Raw genomic sequence first — 15,445 nt, 5'->3', positions numbered from 1 at the left:
ATGATAAACTTACTTGCAACACCATCTCTCGCTCTCTCCCCCCCCCCACACACACACACACGCACATTCAGATGAGCAGTTTTCATAAGATAAACAGGTTGCTTAATGAACCAAATAGTTAAGGAGAGGTAGCTCCTCTTGAACCTGGTGGTGTGAGACTTCTGCACCTCATGCCTGATGGTAGCTGCAAGAAGATAGCATAGTTCAGATGGTAGGGATCGTTAGAGATACAGGCAGATATACCCTTTCCAAAGCTTCCACATCCTTTAGGGTGGTGACTTGAACTGCACACAAATACTCCCAACTCTTAAAAGAGAGTTGTACGTGACCTGCCAACTTTTATACTCAACACCCTGACCAATGAAGGTAAGCAGGAACTGCACCTTTTTCTTAAACTACCTGTCCATTTGTGTTGAGCAGTTTGTTCCTATGCCAGAATTTCAAATTAAGTTTGGCTCTGCTACAGGCAAAGAGCAGGAATCAAGCATAGAGTCATAGGGCACTACAGCACAGAAACAAGCTCTTCGACCCATCTAGTCCATGCCAAACTGTGGGCCAGTCCCATTGACCCACACCTGGACCCTAGCCCTCATTGCCCTCACATCCATGTATTTATCCAAAGTTCTGTAAAATATTGAACCCACATCCACCACTTCCACGGACAGCTCGTTCCACACTCACACCACCCTCTGTGTGAAGAAGTTCCCCCTCAGGTTCCTTTAAATATTTCACCTTTCACCCTTAACATATGAATTCTAATTCTAGTGTTAGTCACCCTTAGTAGAAAAAGCCTACTTGCAGTTACCCTATCTATAACCCTCATAATTTTGTATACCTCTACCAAATCTCTCCTCATTCTCCTGCACTTTTAGGATGTTAACTAGATGGTTAAAAAATACAAATGAGGTATAATTATTGGGCTTGTCTGTCTGGGTGCCATATCCGATGCAGACGTTGGTGACCATGGTTTTCCATAAGATCTATCCTTTATTTTTTGGATGACTTCCATTTCCTTGATGTGTAGCCACCTGGCTATGCTTTTGATGTACATAAGCCGAGGCTTTCCTCTCGGCTTGCTCCCCTCAATCTTTCCAGAGAGTGAGTTTCTCTAGTTCATCTTTCCGCATGATGTGTCCTAGGAATCTGAGTTGTCTTTCTCTTATTGTTGGTATGAGTGATTGAACTGCTTGGGCTCTTCTGAGAACTTCTTCATTTGATGTGTGTGTGGTCCATGATATTTTTAACATTCTCCTGTTGAACCATAATTCAGCTGCTTCTAGTTTCTTTTCCATTGCTGGAGAAATGGTCCAGCATTCACTTCCATAAGTCAGGATAGAATGAATGTAGCACTGCAGTATTCTGTTTTTAGTGTACGTGCTCATCTTTCTGTCTGTTAATATGGTCTTCATTTTTTGGAAAGCTTCTTTTGCCATTGCTATTCTGTATTTGATATCTGTGTCGCACCTGCCATTACTTGTTATTAGGCTGCCAAGATATTTGAATTTGTTGACTTGTTTGATGTTTGTATTTCTGATCTTGATCACACATTGTGGGATGTTTGTCTTTCTGGAGATGACCATGTTTTCTGTCTTCTTGGTGTTGATTGAGAGGCCTCTGCGATTACTTTCTGCTGCCACTATAGTGAGTAGTTCTTGAAGTTTTGTTTCTGAGTCAGCTATTAGTACAATGTCATCAGCATATCTGATGTTATTTTCATTATGGCCTCCAATTGTGAATCCTTTGATGTCTTTGATACTTCTCAAGATATTTTCACTATACAGGTTGAATAAGTCTGGCGAAAAGACACGACCTTGCCTGACTCCTCTCATGATATTCACATACTCACTCACTTCTCCTTCTATTCTGATGGATGCTGTCTGGTCCCAGTATAAGTTTCTTAAGAAACATATATCTCTCCCATCTTATGTCAAGATCTTGAAGCATTTCCAGAAGATCTTGCTGTCTGACAGTGTCAAAAGCTTTCGTATAGTCAATGAAACATAGGTAGATGCCTTTTTGTACCTGGATGGCTCATTCACAGATCATCTGTAGCATGAAAATTGCATTTCTGGTTCCAGTGTTTTCCACAAAGCCGCACTGTTCTTTACTGATTTCTGGTTTTATACAGCATCTTGCTCTCATCATGATTACTCTGAGAGTAATTTTTGCCACGTGGCTCATCAGGCTTATTGTATAATGTAACTCACATTCTGTTGCTCCCTCTTTCTTTGGAAGTGTGATGAACACTGATTTACTTAAATCATCAGGTATCTCCTCATGATCATAGACTTCATTTGCTATTTCTGTTATTTTCTCTATTCCAGAATCTTCTAAGGCCAGTGTCATTTCAACAGCGATGTTGTCTGGACCAGTTGCTCTGTTATGTTTTGTTTTATTTATGGCTGCTCGAATTTCTGATTTTAGAATGCTAGGTCCTTCAAGATTCTTCTTTATGTTCAGTTGTTCTCCTGTTTGGTCTCAAAAAGTTCTTTTATATATTCTGTCCATCTGTTTAGGATTTCCTCTTTGTTCATAATTAAGCTGCCATCTTTTGCCTTGATGTATCCACTTGCTGAGCAAGGTAATTTCCCCGTTTGTTCTTTAATCTTATTGTGCATCATCTTTGTTCCAGGGTTATGGGTTTATAGCATTTCTATCTCTGAGCATTTCTCATTTAGCCATCTGTCTTTAGCTTCTCTGCATTTTCTTTTTATTATCAAGCTATTTGTATTCTTCACTGTCTCTTGGTTTGATGGTCTGTTTTTGTTGCATCAATTGTATTATATCTTCAGTTATCCATTTCTTCTTACTTTTTTGTTCTTTTCATAGGATAGTTTCTTTTGCAGCTACAACCATGGATTCCTTCAGTATGTCCCAGGAAGATTTGCCTCCTTCATCCTGCGGCAATTGAGAACGGTACTTCACCTTGATTGTGTATTCTGTTTTCAGTTGAGGGTTGTTTTGTAGTTGTTGATAATCCAGTGGTTCTGATCTTTTTGGTTTCTTTAATTTTCTCATCTTTATTTTCATTTTGCAAATGACTGGTATGTGGTCGCTTCCACAGTCCGCTCCAGGGTAGCTTTTAGACTGAGTTATCGAATTTTTGAATCTGTTATTGATTGTTATGTAGTCGATTTGATTTTTGTTGTTCCCATCTGGGCTTCTCCGTGTCCATTTCCTTCTTAGATGTTGTTTAAACCAAGTGTTGGTGATTATCTGATTGTTTGTTTTACACCATGGTGTAAGTTTTTCTCCTCTTTCATTACTTTCTCCCAATCCCCGGTCTCAAACAATATGGTCTTCTCTTCCCTCACCAACTTTTGCATTGAAGTCGCCCATGACTATGATGGCTTCTTATGATTTGCATTCTTCTAGTGCTTTGTCTAGGGAGTGGTAGAAGGCATCAGTTTCTTCCTCTGAGCTTTCCATTGTGGGTGCATATACTTGGATGATAGAGATGTTGTTTTGTTGTCCTTTTAGTTTGATTAGCATCGTTCTGTCTGAGATATGCCAGTATCCTAGCAGGCTCTTGGACGTTTCTTTGTCTAAGATGATTGCAACACCCTTTTCATGTTTATCTCCACCAGAGTATATCATCCTGTAGTCATCTGATTGGAATACTCCAGTGCCTTTCCATCTTATTTCACTTAGGCCTAGGGTGCTGACTTCTAGCCTCTTCATTTCTAATTTTACGTTTTCTAGCTTACCAGCTTGGTGCAGCGTTCGAACATTCCAAGTGGCAATTCACAATCTCTTGTTCTTGTAGACAGTAGTGGTATGACGATCCCGGTTCACCTGTTGTTTACCTGATATCTCGTACCGAGCGAGGTGTCCGCAGTATTTGGAAGTGGGCTGCCATTTATGCTGTTGTCTTTTACATTTGTGTATGTATTATCCATGATTGTACTAGGGATAAAATACAGGAAGTAGCTTCCCCTTGCTTGCTTCCGATGCAGTGTCTTTACAAGATGGGTGACCCTGACCATTGTCCTATTAAAAGGATCTACTGCTCAGTGTCTGACAAGCAGGAACCATCGATTGTGTTACTCACAACTTGCCTTCTGCTTCATTCACCACCTGCATTCCGTGGCTTCACTGTAACCCAAGTAGGGAGGCTAACAGGTGCTACACCTTGCCTAAGGGTGACCTGGAGGTAGCTGTGGTTAATGGTAACCTCATTACCCAAAGCAAATGCTCCACAGCTGGATGTAGTTTATCCTCATACGCAGGACAGAATTGTAGGGTGAGGCAATGAAAAATTATATCACCACCAGTTTTATCCGCCCAGTTCTAATTTAGCTTGGCACAATGCCTCATTTTACTGAAAGTAAAATTTTAACTTCTTAACATAGCATATCAATTGGATCAGAACTTTGTTACTGCTTGACCGGACTTTGAACATCCACCCAAAATATAAAGCCCTGTTCAGTAACGAGTTGCTGATACCAAGAAGTTAGATACTTGCCCTTCACTAACTGTTAAATGATGAACAATGGATAAGAATCCTGTATGAGAAGCTTACAGGAAACATACAGAAACAGTCAACCATAACTGAAGTTCTTTTTATTCCCTGTCATCAAAGATCTGAACTCCTCAATCTTTAGTTGTTTCATTCGAATGATACTGAAAGTAAAAGGGAAGCAGGCGTAGATGCAGTTTACTTTCTCTTACATGTAGGTAAAGGTGTAATTTATTTTGTTTATTTAGAGATACAGCATAGTACAGGATCTGCCATTCCCAACAAGGCTGTGCCACACAGTTACACCCAAGTGAGTAATTAATCTACTAGCCTATATGTCTTTGTAATGTGGGAGGAAACTGGAGCACCTGGGGGGAGCCCACATGGTCGTGGGAAGGATGTACACGCGCCTTATAGACAACAGTGGAATTGAACTCTTGTCACAGGCACTACAATAGCATTGTACTAACCGCCACACTACTGTGCTGTCCTATGTTATACTTTGTTGATTGCTTAGTAGTGCATTGAGCTCAGATTGATTCAACATGCCTCCCTGACAAATAGTGCGGTAAGTTCCTGATCATGTACCGAGATGACAGTTGATGGCTTTTTGAATTACTCATTTTTGTGCTAGAGCAAGGTTGGCAAGAGTGACATCACACCCAATTCCACCCTGTCCTGAGAAGATGATGGGGGCCTGCTTCTAGAAATATGGCAATTTTCGATAGAATGGCTGGATTCAACTGAGTAACTGAGCAAAACCTGAGGATATTTGAAAGAAAGCAACATTGGTTTGTGGAGTCACTTTGTGGCTAAACTGGGTTCCTCTCCCTAAAAGACATGGAGAAACAGTTTTTTCATAGGGAGTTCTTTGAGATGGCTGTGGGCACGTGGCCAGGTGGTTAAGGCATTCGACTAGCAACCTGAAGGTCGTGAGTTCGAGCCCCAGCCAAGGCAGCGTGTTGTGTCCTTGAGCAAGGCACTTAACCACACATTGCTCTGCGACGATGCCGGTGCCGAGCTGTATCGGCCCTTGCCCTTCCCTTGGACAACATCAGTGTCGTGGAGAGGGGAGACTTGCAGCATGGGCAACTGCTGGTCTTCCATACAACCTCGCCCAGGCCTGCGGCCTGGAGAGTGAAGACCTTCCAGGCGCAGATCCATGGTCTCGCAAGACTAAAGGATGCCTTACTCTTTGAGATGGAACATGACTTGCTTCATCTGCAGTTCTGTGAGACTTGCAGACTATGCTGTAGTTAGGGCAGAGGTTCCTCAGTTAGAGGGGTATATGGGTAATGTGGAAGGTAGCAAGTTCTTTCTGTCATCCACACTGTGTTTCTGTGTAACCCAGAGTGTTACAGAAGTCTAAAGTATCACACCATCTGGTTAAAGAATAGTTACTCCCTTCACCCATTCAGTTCTTGAACCCTACTGGAACAGCCCTAATTATGATAATTTAGTAAACACTGACCATTTTTATCACTTTGCACCAAAATAGACTCTTGTTTTTGTTTTGTTTTAATTGTATTGTTTCTTGTTAAACTTGTAATTTATGTTTAATTCGTTTTACTTGTGAATGCTGTTTATATGATGCCCTGTGCCTGTGATGCTGCTGCTAGTTAGTTCTTCATTGTACTTGCAATTATGATACTAATTTCAACTTTGATTTTGACTTGGACATTTTTCTTTCCCACATTCATTTCTTGCATATTTTTCAAGGAGACTTTGAGAACATCCTTGTAACCTTTCTACCATCAACCTTTAATCTCTTGCACGTCAGAACTTAGAATACTGTATCTATTTTAGCGGTCTGGTATTGGGCTTGCGAATGTTATAGCCTATTCAATGGAGCCTCCTGGGTGTAACTATGAATCTAATTCTGGAGCTTGTAACTTGGGAGAGGACACTCAGCACATCTGGAGGTTTTAGCATGGATAGCATTGGCAGGACATAGAATTTTAGACTGCTTCCAGAAATTGTGGGTTTGCAGTATGGAGAGTACACTCGACCTGTATTGAAAAATAAGTGATCTTGTTGAAGCTTACAACATTCTTACAGAGAAGCGATTCTGCAGTTGCTGGAAATCCAGAGTGACACACACAAAATGCTGGATGAACTCAGTAGGTCAGGCAGCATCTGTGGAGAGGAACAAAGATGTTGTGGACCAGGGTTTGACAAGCTATAAACAGGGAATATATTTTCCCTGGTCAAGGAGTTGAATGAGGGGCTGCAGTCTCAGAATAAGTGGTACACTGTTTTGGACTGAGATGAGTAGAAATTTGCTCACTGAGAAGGTGGTGACCCTTGAAATTCTCTGCCCAAGAAGGCTGTATGGGTTCATGCAAAACAGGGCTCAGTAGACTTCTGGATATTAGAGGAATTAGAAGATATGGAGAAAGTGCAGGAAGATCAACTAGGATTCTGATTCAACAAGGACTGAACGACTTGCTCCAACTTCTTAGTTTCTTATGTTCTTATTCACATCTCTCCTGTGAATCTTATATTTTCATTAACAATCCACAACCTCGTGATTGCTTCAACTGATACCAAAATTTTATTTCCAGGTTTGTAAAAACCAAATTCAAATTTAATCTTCCATGGTGGGATCTATTCATAGTTTTCCTTTCTTATTAAATGAGTAAATTGGTAAAAGGGTTTTATTGCCATGTGGACCAAGGTACAGTGAAAACTTGTCTTGCATACTATTCATGCAGATCAGGTCATTACAACAGTGCATCGAGGTAAAATCATAAGAGTGTAGAATGAAGGGTTACAGTACCAAGAAAATGCAGTGCAAACAGTAAGTTGCACGGTTACAACAAAGTAGATTAGGAGGTCAAGAATCTATCTTATCGTGGTAGAGGAAGATTTAATGGTTTTATCACAGAGGGATAGAGACTGTCTTTGAGCCTGCTGGTATGTGCTTTCAGACTTCTGTATCTTTTGCCCTATAGAAAAGAGAGAACGTCCAGACGGGTGGGATCATTGATTATGCTGGCTGCGTTGCCGAGCGGCAAGAAGTGTAGACAGAACCCATGGAGAGCAGCTCGTTTCTGTGATGTGCTGAGCTGTGTCCACAACTCTCTGAAGTTTCCTGCTGTCATGGGCAGAGCAGTTGCCATACCAAGCCGTGATACATCTGGATAGGATGCTTTCTGTGGTGCATCGGTTAAAAAATTGGTAAGGAGCAAAGGAGAACATGCCAAATTTCCTTAGCCTCCTGAGGAAGTAGAGGTGCTGGTGAGTTTTCTTGGCTGTGTGCCAACGTGATTGGGCCAAGATAGTCTATTGGTGATGTTCACTCCTAGCAACAGGAAACTCTCAATCCTCTTGACCTCAGGCCTCTAGATGTAAATGGGCATGTGCACTGCCCTCCTTTCTGAAGTCTCTTCTGTTTTGCAGACATCGAGGGAAGGGTTGTTGTCATGACACCATGCCAGTAGACTCTATATCTCCTTTCTGTACTCTTGCCTTGAGATACAGCAACTACATTGGTATCATCTGCAAACTTGTAGATGGAGTTGGTCATGCAGTGAAGTCGAGGGCTTAGTGTTCAGAATAATTGTGGCTGAGGTATTGCTGTCTATCCTTAGTAATCGCAGTTTGTTGGTCAGAAAGTCAACGATCCGGTTAGCCCAAGTCATTGGATGATTCAGTGTGTGACACGACCATTAGGTTGTAATGACCTAATTAAAATTATGACTAATTTCCTAATCACATCTGCTGTTACATTTTATTATTTTTGTTAACATTAAAAAGTTATTGGGTACTTGATGAATTAACGTCATACACTGAGCATGGATTAAAATGTTAATTTACCTACTAGCAATATGAATTCTGCCAATAGAAATCAGGTCAATGAATGGTAAGGAAATAGACACTTGCTGTAATCCCTGCTACTCATGCTACCATCTAGTCAAAAAATATAACAAATGTGATCTTATCTTGTTTTCATGTAATTTCTTCAGAGCACAAAGATTATATACCCAAATGTTTAATGTTTTATATGTGAAAGTGTCTAAAGTAGGCTATGCCAAAGGAATCACAAGCTTGTCATTTCTGTTCCCTTGTTTCTCTTATCATCATGTGCAAGCAGAGAAATGGTCTTGACATGATGTATATTGAAAGAACTAATCTGCAATGACACCCACATGCCCTGACTGCTGTACAACTCGCATGCCAATAAGTGAGCACGCCCCATACTGCTGGATTGCATTATAATGTCACCTTTTGAAGACGTCTTCTATGGCGGGGAGTGTTGTGCCTGTGATGAACCTGTCTGCGTCTGCAACCCTCTGCAGCAATTTCAATGCTATGCATTACAGCCTCCATACCAGGCGGTAATGCAGCCAATAAGAATGCGCTGCACAAAGCATCTGCAGAAATTTGCTACAATTTTTCTAACATAGCATCTCATATTATTATACATAAATGGCAAACAGTGAGTGACATTTATTTCTGCAGTTACACATACGAGTGTGCCTTTTCCATATGGCTGCCTTTGAAGTGGGTTTTACTTTCTTATCATCATGTCTCCTGTATCCTGGTGGTGCTAAAACCCTTAATAACTGAAATAAAGCTCTCTTCTAAAGATACTTACATGTGTAAATGTATTTTCAGGATACTGGCTCTGTTCAGATGCATTCTCATTAGAAGCGTGCACAGATAAGTCACTCTTGGTTTGGCTGCTGTTGGCATTACTGCACCCCGTGATGCCTCAGTTAAAGAGAATATGTATGCCTCGTGAAGGTGCTCAAGCAGAATCATGATTATCATTAAACCTTTCCCATTACAAGTTATAGCCCTGCTACACAGACCACATGATTGAACCTTTCCCATTACAAGTTATAGCCCTGCTACACAGACCACATGATTGGTAAATGATTTGAATGTTGCTACAGCTGCCATGGTATTTGAGCGCCGATTATGTATAAGCTCCAGTGAAAAGTTAATAACTTTTCTTACCTTCTCCTTATTTTGAGCCTCTTCTCAGTAGGACTATTCTCCCACTGGAGTCTGGAAGCCCAGAGGCAGCCTGTCCTGGGGTTGGAGCTGTCTCAGTGTCTGTGAGTAGCATGGTTGGGTGGGTGAGAGAGAGAGAGAGAGAGAAAAGAGAGACAGTGCAGAGGAGATTTACCAGGATGCTGTCTGGATTAGAGGGCGTACCTTATGAAGATAGGTTGAGACTTTTTCCCAGGGCAGAAATAGTTATTACAAGGGGGTATAATTTTAAGGTGATTGGAAGAAAGTATGGGGCGGGGGGTCAGAGTGGCGAGTGAGTGGAATACCCTGCCAGTTATGGTGGTAGAGGCAGATATATTAGGGGTAGTTAAGAAACTCTTTGGCACATAAATGATAGAAAAATGGAGACCTATTTAGGAAGGTAGGGTTTGTTTGCTCTTAGAGTAGGTTAAAAGGTCAACACAACATTGTGGGCTGAAGGACCTGTACTGTTCTATATTCTATGGAAGGAGCTTGTGTAGCTGTTGTTGTGCCACTGAACATTATGGACGTACCATGTTGTGCCAGAACAACATGGTGCCAGCCCGTGGCGACACTTGCGGGCTGCTCCACAAACAACGCATTTCCCTGTATGCTTCGATGTACATGTGATAAGTTATTCTGAATCTGAATTGATTGCAGAAAAGCTATGGCAACCTCTACAACAGAAAGTTGAGCAGTATGAGTTAGGTTGTATGGAAGTGAAATGAGACGTCAGTTTTGCATTGCCAAACCGTTAGGAGCTCACCCTCCACTCCACCACCCGGACAGCAGTAGGTGAGAAATTATTACCTACAAGTGACTGCTTGTGCAGGAAGGCATATTCAGAGATCACAGGCAATTACTTGTATCACTGGCCTGAAGTACAGGGCCCAAAAGTGGACAAAATGGATGGAATATTTGCTTCTATAACAACATTTTCCTTTCCCATAGAATTGAAGGAGGCAATTGATGGCCCATCTTTCTGCTACATTTTAAGCAATTTCTTGCACTGGTTTTATATTTATTATTTTGAATTTTATTCTGCCCTTGCCTCAGCTTTAGCACACTGACTTGATACTTGTATACATTCAGTGGCCAATTAACTAGATACCTCCTGTACCTAATCAAGCAGCCACTGATTGCATGTTCGTGGTCTTCTGCTGCTGTAGCCCATCCACTTCAAGGTCCGATGTGTTGTGCGTTCAAAGATACCATCTGCACACCACTGTTGTAATGCATGCTTATTTGAGTTACTGTCTCCTTCCTGTCTGTTTGATCCAGTGACTAATGGACAGTGTAAACTTTTACTCAGTTAGGCTCGGATTAATCCACAACTATATACACATGAGAGTGTGGCTAGGCATAGCTCAAATACCATCTGTAAATTTGCTGACGATACAACCATTGTTGTTAGAATCTTGGGTGGTGACGAGAGGGCATACAGGAGTGAGATATGCCAACTAGTGGAATGGTGCCGCAGCAACAACCTGGCACTCAACGCCAGTAAGACAAAAGAGCTGTTTGTGGACTTCAGGAAGGGTAAGATGAAGGAACACATACCAATCCTCCTACAGGGATCAGAAGTGGAGGGAGGGAGCAGTTTTAAGTTCCTGGGTGTCAAGATCTCTGAGGATCTAACCTGGTCCCAACATTTTGATGTAGTTATAAAGAAGTCAAGACAGCAGCTATACTTTATTAGGAGTTTGAAGAGGTTTGGCATGTCAACAAATACTCAAAAACTTCTATAGTTGTACCGTAGAGAGCATTCTGACAGGCTGCATCACTGTCTGGTATGGAGGGGCTACTGCACAGGACTGAAAGAAGCTGCAGAAGATTGTAAATCTAGTCAGCTCCATCTTGGGCACTAGCCTACAAAGTACCCAGGACATCTTTAGGGAGCGGTGTCTCAGAAACGCATCGTCCATTATTTAGGATGTCCAGCACCCAGGGCTGCCCTTTTCTCATCAGGAAGGAGATACAGAAGCCTGAAGGCACACACTCAGTGATTCAGGAACAGCTTCTTCCCCTCTGCTGTCCAATTCCTAAATGGACATTGAAGCTTTGGACACTACCTCACTTTTTTTAATATACAGTATTTCTGTTTTTGCACATTTTAAAAGATCTATTCAATATACATAATTGATTTACTTGTTTATTATTATATTTTATTTATTTATTTTTTTCTCTCTGCTAGATTATGTATTGCATTGAACTGCTGCTGCTAAGTTAACAAATTCCACGTCACATGCCAATGATAATAAACCTGATTCTGATTCAGCACCCCGACCTGAAACATAGAAACAGAAAACCTACAGCACAATACAGGCCCTTCTGCCCACAAAGTTGTGCCAACATGTCCCTACCTTAGAAATTACTAGGCTTAACCCATAGCCCTCTATTTTTCTAAGCTCCAAGTACCTATCCAAAAGTCTCTTAAAAGACCCTATCGTACCCACCTCCACCACAGTTGCCGGCAGCCTATTCCACGCATACCACTCTCTGAGTAAAAAAAACTTTCCCCTGACATCTCTTCTATACCTACTCCCCAGCACCTTAAACCTGTGTCCTCTTGTGGCAACCATTTCAGCCCTGGGAAAAAGCCTCTGCCTATCCACACGAAAAATACCTCTCATCATCTTATACACCTCATATCAGGTCACCTCTCATCCTTCGCCGCTCCCAAGGAGAAAAGCCCGAGTTCACTCAACCTGTTTTCATAAGGCATGCTCCCCAATCCAGGCAACATCCTTGTAAATCTCCTCTGCACCCTTTCTATGGCTTCCACATCCTTCCTGTAGTGTGACGACCAGAACTGAGCACAGTACTCCAAGTAGGGTCTGACCAGGGTCCTATATAGCTGCAACATTACCTCTCAGCTCCTAAATTCAACTCCACGATTAATGAAGGCCAATACACCGTATGCCTTCTTAACCACAGAGTCAACCTGCACAGCTGCTTTGAGCGTCCTATGGACTCAAACCCCAAGATCCCTCTGATCCTCCACACTGCCAAGAGTCTTACCATTAATACTATATTCTGCCGTCATATTTGACCTACCAAAATGAACCACTTTACACTTATCTGGCTCCATCTGCCACTTCTCAGCCCAGTTTTGCATCCTATCGATGTCCCGCTGTAACCTCTGACAGCCCTCCACACTATCCACAACACCTCCAATCTTGGTGGCATCAGCAAACTTACTAACCCATCCCTCCACTTCCTCATCCAGGTCATTTATAAAAATCACGAGGAGTAAGGGTCCTAGAACAGATCCCTGAGGCACACCACTGGTCACTGACCTCCATGCAGAAAATGACTCGTCTACAACCACTCTTTGCCTTCTGTGGGCAAGCCAGTTCTGGATCCACAATGCAATGTTCCCTTGGATCCCAGGCCTCCTTACTTTCTCTATAAGCCTTGCATGGGGTACCTTATCAAATGCCTTGCTGAAATCCATGTACACTACATCTACTGCTCTTCCTTCATCAATGTGTTTAGTCACATCCTCAAAAAATTCAATCTGGCTCGTAAGGCACGACCTGCCCTTGACAAAGCCATGCTGACTATTCCTAGTCATATTATAACTCTGCAAAACCTCAACAATTTTTTTCCACCCCCGCAAGAGCTGCTCGATGTGCTGAGTTCCTCCAGCAGATTGTTTTGCTCCTGTCATCAGGGTTTTATTGGGGAGAGTTCCTGTCTGATAAACTTGAACTACTGTCAGTGGCCACTTTATTAGTACCTCCTGTACCTAGTAAAGTGGCCACTGAGCGTTTGTTCGTGGTCTTCTGCTGTTGTAGCCCATCCACTTCAAGATTCGATGTGCTGTGCTTTCAGAGATGCTCTTTTGCACACCACTGTTGTAACACACAGTTATTTGAGTTACCATTGCCTTCCTGTCAGCTTAAACCAGTCTGGCCATTGTTCATTAACCTCATTAACAAGCCATTTTCTCCCACAGAACTGTTGCTCACAGGATTTATTTTTTCCTTTTTTCACAACATTCTCTGTAAACTCTATAAGCTGTTACACCTGAAAATTTCAGGAGTTCAGCAATTTCTAAAATACTCCAACCATCCCGTCTGGCACCAATGTTCAATGGTCAAAGTTACTTAGATCACATTTCTTCCCCATTCTGATGTATGGTCTTTTTTACACATGAACATTTACTCTCACATTAAGGAGCCAAACAGTTAGGAAACAGACCTTTTGTTATCCAACTCTGTGCTGACCATCAACCACCTACTTATACTAATCGTACATTCAGGCAAATTTCATCAACACCTCCCAGTTTCTATCATTCATCTGCACAAAAGAGGGAATTTACAGTAACCCATTAATCTGCCAACTGGCACATCTCTTGGGTTTAGAAGAAGACCAGGAAATCCATGCGAACACAGGCAGGCCGTACAGGGGTCAGTATTGAACCCAGATATGTGGCACTGCAAGATCTTGCTCTGCTGCTTTCAAAATTTCCTTGTTTAATCCATCCTTCTCCCTCTAAAATATGTCATCCATCATTAATAATATAGATTCTTCCGCAGCAGAATGAAATAGAGACATTTGTATGGGCCTTCTGGATCCTCAGCTATACACTAACAGTAGCAACATACTGAAATGGGTTCACAGGTTGAGCATGAAGAGAGGAAAAAGAGAAAGCAAAATAATTTCCCCACCTACCCAAAATAATACATGACAAGTGATCCTTCGTACATGATTTCTGTTGATTTCTCTATGTAGGAAGGAATTAGTGTTTTAAGCATAGTTTTCTGTGTATTATCTCTACGACCCACTGAAGGTTCTTTCGGGTGGCATGTAGCATAGTGCTTAGTGCAATCGCTTTACGTTGCCAGCAATCACCATTTGGGTTCGATTCCCACACTTTTCCGTAAGGAGTTTTTGCATTCTCCCTGTGGGTTTCTTCTGGGTGTCTCTGGTTTCCTCCCACAATCCAAAATCAGATGTGCAGTTAGGGGTAGTGAGTTGTGGGTAAGCTATGTTGTTGCCAGAAGGGTGGTGATACTTGCGGGCTGCTCTCTGCCAATCTTCAGACTGTTGGTTGTTAACATTAAACTGACACATTTCACCATCGTTTTTGATGTACCTGTGACAAATAAAGCTAATATTTCTTATTATGTAATTCTCGGACAAGTCACATTTCAGTTTTGTTTAAGTATTCTGAGATGCACAATATCACTACTTCCTGACTGAACTTGTCGCAGCCAGTCTGTGGTTGAGCCACATTTGTTGCCATCGCCAGCTGCATCAGTGAAACAAAATTTTAATTTTGGACTAGAGAAATGAGCATGCTGCTTTCAGAGTTAAAAACAAAATCATTACCCAACAGGACGCTCAGTGGTTGTTGCATTTAGCTTACAACAAAGTAATCATGGTACCTTGGTATTACAAAGTAAAGGAGTGCATTGTCTGGTTTGACAGCGACACATACTGCCTGAGCTTTTGAAGCCTAAGCTGTATTATGGCATTCCACCAAGGTGTGGCTTATTTGAACAGTAACACAAGACCTCTTTAACTATAAGAAAATATATTGCACATGAATTGGAAGCATGATTTATGGATAATAATTTATTGTTTTGAACCTCATCACCTCATCACTAAGGTGTAATTACATCAGTAAAGCAATTCCTTCTTTCTTTAGATCCCATTTGTCTTATCTTTTTGCTTGGGCAGGCTTCTTACTGTTTTACAATGACTGAGACACCAAAAAACAGATTTCTTTCCAACTTTTACTAATGGGACCTTTAAGGCGTAAGCTCTGGGCCTGTACTGGCTGCAGTTTAGAAGAATGAGGGGGTATCTTAATGAAACCTGTCAAACGTTGGATGGCCAAGATAGAGTGGACGTGGAGAGGATGTTTCTGGTAGTGTGGAAGAGTAGGACTAAAGGTCACAGCCGCAGAATACAGGGACGTCCCTTTAGAAAAAAGATGAGTAATTTCTTAGCCGGAAGGTGGTGCATCCTCCACAGCCATCTGTGGCAATG

The 15,445-nt window shown here is 41.8% G+C and overlaps 1 long non-coding RNA gene across 4 annotated transcripts in view; it reads left to right on the top strand.

The window, feature by feature from the left end:
* The window catches only part of LOC134344734 (uncharacterized), a 71,263-nt gene that overhangs the window by 18,535 nt on the left and 37,283 nt on the right, over positions 1-15,445 (top strand). The window contains exon 4 of one of the 4 annotated variants that reach the window (XR_010017505.1): positions 7,414-9,001. The exons of 2 other annotated variants lie outside the window; for them this stretch is intronic. This is a non-coding gene — a long non-coding RNA (uncharacterized LOC134344734). Of the gene's footprint in view, positions 1-2,829; positions 2,917-7,413; positions 9,002-15,445 lie in introns of those variants that run through there. One more of the 4 variants, XR_010017507.1, reaches the window with a different exon arrangement.

This window comes from Mobula hypostoma, chromosome 4, assembly GCF_963921235.1.
Source record: "Mobula hypostoma chromosome 4, sMobHyp1.1, whole genome shotgun sequence".
Lineage (NCBI taxonomy): Eukaryota > Metazoa > Chordata > Chondrichthyes > Myliobatiformes > Myliobatidae > Mobula > Mobula hypostoma.
Note: the sequence above shows the minus strand (reverse complement) of the source record. Positions and strands in the feature narration are given on the sequence as shown.